This window comes from Triticum aestivum, chromosome 6B (assembly GCF_018294505.1).
Source record: "Triticum aestivum cultivar Chinese Spring chromosome 6B, IWGSC CS RefSeq v2.1, whole genome shotgun sequence".
In the NCBI taxonomy this organism is placed as follows: domain Eukaryota; kingdom Viridiplantae; phylum Streptophyta; class Magnoliopsida; order Poales; family Poaceae; genus Triticum; species Triticum aestivum.
In genome coordinates this window covers 126,277,047-126,281,798 of record NC_057810.1, presented here as the reverse complement: position 1 = coordinate 126,281,798, position 4,752 = coordinate 126,277,047, and the positions used below count along the sequence as shown (strand labels likewise).

Sequence of the window (4,752 nt, the reverse complement as noted above, 5' to 3'; positions counted from 1 at the left end):
CGATGCCGGCAAGCTTGGGGAGCCTTGGACTTTGTTGATGTTATTATATGCGATGACTTTCATTTATATTCTACTTTTCTTTGACTCGTACTGATATTGGCAGTACATGTACGCATGCTTGAATGGCTTCATTTACTTTTCCTAATTGATTAACCAATACATAGACTTTGATTTATTTTTTCTTTACTTTATATAAGAAAATCATCTTAATGGTTAACCAATCTGTTGAATGAGCCTTCAAATGTCATGATGCATGCATATGGAACATACAGTCATGCACGTGCTCTGTGCAATGCAACTACTTTAGTACTAACAATTGTAGTACTCTTTGTTTTATGAGTAGATGACATCTTCGTTTCCTTAATATTTGCAAGCCGTATGGGGGATGCATGATCTAACTTTCATCTTATGCGAAGACAAGCTAGATGCAACCCTTTTGAGCATACACGTATATGGAGCAGATAAAAGAATATTTAATTTGTTTTGGTGGCATATGCAAGTGCACTACAATATTTCAAGTGCAATCAGACTCAGATTATGACTCTGGTCATCTTTTAGTTTTTCTTAATGTATGTCCATATGAAGGGACCATACAATTTATTTTAGTTGGGTGGATGTACGTCAATTAACCTAGAATTAGCTAGGTACGACGTGTCCATTTTACTTTGCATGCACATACACTAGATTCGCCCATATCTGGTTATTTTGTCAATGATGCCGGCTAGCACTATTTGGGGCCGATGCATTTTTTATATAGTGCACCCCTTTAGTCTATTTTGTAGACATCTGGTTGATATAACACCATTTACGATTTGGGCGGCATTTGTTTATGTATCATGAAGTTGGGATATTATTTTCTATACACCCAGGTTTGAACAAGGTTGATTCGTGCTACATGACTCACTTTCGCATATCATGCGCGCATGTGATCATAGAACATGCGACTAAGTATGGTGTCTTTTGACGAGAACCTATTGTTTTGCAATATTTTTTATATGCATTTTATTTGTTCATCATTTTTTATGTTGATTTTCCCCGAGTCATACCCTGCCGTGATTCATTGAGAACAAAGTCTTCACTCTACATAAGGGAATAAATACCTTGATTTGTGTCAATATGACCAAACCAGAGGCAATTTTCATGCAACTTGTATTTCTTGACATGTGTCAACATGACCATGGTAAGAACAAACTATCAAATTTGTGAGGATACCTCTTGACATGTGTCAACATGACCATGGCAAGAACAAACTATCAAATTTATAGAGAATATTACTTGTTAGAGTGCTACTTGACATGTGTCAACATGACCATGCCAAGAGCAAATTAACAAAAATATGTGGAGGATGAAGGCTACTTGGGATGTGTCAATATGACCAAGCCAAGAGCAAGAATCATGTCACTTGGAGAAAAATTCAAGCTCTGTGTCAATATGACCAAATCAAGAACCATCATATGGAGGAAACAAGCAAGGATCATGCTACTTGAAGAAAAGTTCTAGATCTGTGTCAATATGACCAAATCAAGAACCATCATCTCAAGCAAAAAAAGCTACTTGACTCATGTCGATATGACCAAGCCAAGAGCAAAAATTGGGTAGCATGGAAAAGAATTCATGATCTCTGTCACTGCGACCAAATCAAGAATCATCATATGGGGAGAAGCTACTTGGCTCATGTTAATATGACCAAACCAAGAGCAAAGATTGAGCAAGCATAGGGAAGAGCACCAATCTGAGAAGCAAAGGGATTAGGAGAGAACCATGAATCTCACCTTCTTGCTCCACTCCTCCCAGCCTCCCTCTCCTCACGTATGTGTGTGGGGGATTTTTCTTGCAGCAGTGTATGCGTAGCAGCAGTAGAACAAGAGAGAATGAGCAGTGCACTCTTTTGTGCGCTTGGTGACCATGTATTTATAGCAGGGAGAGCAGCGAAGAGATGTGGCTGCATGCGCACGCCCACGTTCTGTGATCGTGCGATCGTGAGATCGTGCAAGCGTGGCGTTGCTCCTTTCCTTTTCTCTATTTCTTTATTGCTAATTAACCGGCAACGTCCCATCACCCCGTATGGGCTTAATTAGGCTATGTTTTAGTCCCATTTACTTGTATGTGTGAGTGGGCTGATGGCTCATGCATATGCACGTGTGTAAGTGAAGTACTTGGGCGATTTGTTTCTCGTTAGCTCATGTGGGCTTAGACTATTTTAAATCATTGTGTGGGCCTTGTAGCACTATTCGCATGCATGCACAGCAGCCTTGTGAGAAGCATGTCCATGCATACGTGACCATATTTCTTTTTTTGGACTAAGCACGATTAGCTATTAAATAGTTCATTAAGGCCTGGAGTCAGGGTGTGCACGTCAATATTTTTTTTTTTGCATGCAACTCAAGGTCTAGCGTCATGTGGATTATCAGATGATTATTTGATCAGATGAATATTTGACCAAGTATATTGCGCGTATATTTCATTAGCGCAATTTTTTTGCATCGTTTCAATATTTTAGTTTGTCGATGGAACAGAACCGAACATTTTCATATAGCCAACATTTGCCGATCTTAGCGTTCCTCATGGCAATTTTATGTTTGTATTTTCACCGTTAGTGGCGGCGGCATGCGTGCGAGCCATGTGTCATTTATATTTTTTCCTAATGACAAAATTTGACGAGTTTCGTCGTATTTCCCAATCGTCGGTTAATATGTGCGTTACCGACATTCGTAAATATATCATATCCTATTTTGTCAGTCCTCATTCTGAGCGGTGAATTATATATTTTAAAATTGATTCTTTTCATTATAAAACGGATTTTCCCGCTTTGCATCTATATTTTATGCACTTTATAAATTTATTTTATCTTGGTCAAAATCCATGTCAACAGATGCCCCTCGAGGTCTGAATGCGAGTATTTTTCTTTTAATTAATATTCGGTTTCAGAGCTCGAAAATATGCGTATGTGTATATATACATACATACATACATATATATATATATATATATATATATATATATATATATATATATATATATATGTGTGTGTGTGTGTGTGTGTGTGTGTGTGTGTGTGTGTGTGTGTGTGTGTTTTTAAGTGTACTTTCAATTGGCATAGCATTGTAGGCATGTGCATGTACTAGTGTTATCCAAACTATCAGCCGTACAATGGTCTGACACATATATGGTGCGTGTTGCTTTGAAAGTTTGTTAGGATTTCTTAACAGGATGAGGACGAAAGTTGTTATCAGACGGCCGTCATATAAGTATGACCCAACAAGAGCGTATGCCCTCTCCCTTTCTTTTCTTCACGCCGTCATCTAGCTGAGTCATTTTCTCCTGCGTATACCTTAGATCAGATCGGATCTGGGCATCATGTATGCACAACTATTGCACTTGCTTTCTTATAATTCCTTCCAATCTAGGTGACGATCCTTTTGACCCCTCCTCCTTTTTTTGTATAGAAGGAGAGGGGCTTCAGCGGGATCCGCTGACTTTAGTAAATGTATGTTTCGGCTGAAGGTCGGTGATCTTGTGATTATTCTATCTCTTATAAATATCCCTCCACACCTACTTATGCTGTTCAACTTGTTTAATTACTGTCATCAAACTTTAGATCTATAGGAATTCTTGTTTCATGGTTGACGTGCCGGCAAGCTTCTATACGAACTTGGTCCCTCGTACATCCATGAGGCTAAATATACCCGTACAACAATTTCAGTAGCCTGAAGTCATATTTTTTTTTACTTTAAGATGTTATCATATATTTGTAGATTCTCGTTTCATGGTTGACGTGCCGGCAAGCTTCTATACGAACTTGGTCCGTCGTACATCCATGAGGCTAAATATACCTGTACAACAATTTCAGTAGCCTAAAGTCATATTTTTTTTTACTTTAAGATGTTATCATATATTTGTAGATTCTCGTTTCATGGTTGACGTGCCGGCTAGCTTCTATACGAACTTGGTCCGTCGTACATCCATGAGGCTAAATATGCTTGTATAAAAATTTGAGTAGCCTAGAGTGATAACAATCTATTTTTTAGATATTAACATATATTTGGCATGGATCTCTCTCATAGTTGGCGTGCTAGGAGCTATGATTTTTCCCGTCCAACGCACAACTATAGAGTTAAACATTATATGAAACTGATGTTATCTTAGTTGTCTCTCATTTGGCAATCCGGCAAGTCTTCGTGACTTGGTCCGTCGCACAAATGTGGGGATTTAAATGTGCCATTATATAACAGATTTGAATTTTCTCATCATTGGCGTCCTGGCAAGTTTCTGTATGAACTTGGATCGTTGCACAATTAACCTACATGAGCATGCGTATTTTTTACTTATGCTTTTTTTTCCAGGAAGAATTCAGTTATTCGTCAATTAACTGAGAACGAACGAGCACCCTGAAAATTCAGGTAATGCATACAGAGCCCTTTTTTTTATGTTTAACTTGAAGATACTCTTTATTTCAATTCATGCCGGTGATTTTATTTTTCATATATGTGTATGTAGATGGCGCATGGTCAACCTTCGGTTTCCTCTTATCAGTTGACCCTATCCGAATTAGCTAAACAACAGTTGTGTGAGCCAGCAACTCATGAATTGGCTAACCCGGTACTTGTCCATTCAACATTACCACGGGGAACTTTGGATTCTTCCCTCCGTGGATGGCACTCTGAGCACTGGTTTCACACCTTGTGTTTCCATCCATTGGCACCCATTCCTAGAGCTGATCTAGACTTCACTTTAGGGACCAGGATAATATCA

The 4,752-nt window shown here is 38.6% G+C and overlaps 1 long non-coding RNA gene across 1 annotated transcript; it reads left to right on the top strand.

The window, feature by feature from the left end:
• The first annotated feature begins 3,285 nt into the window (after nucleotides 1-3,285).
• LOC123135322 (uncharacterized) lies at nucleotides 3,286-4,503 on the top strand. The gene is made up of 3 exons (XR_006465922.1): nucleotides 3,286-3,359; nucleotides 3,447-3,504; nucleotides 4,344-4,503. It is a non-coding gene; the product is annotated as an uncharacterized lncRNA (long non-coding RNA).
• The last annotated feature ends 249 nt before the right edge of the window (nucleotides 4,504-4,752 follow it).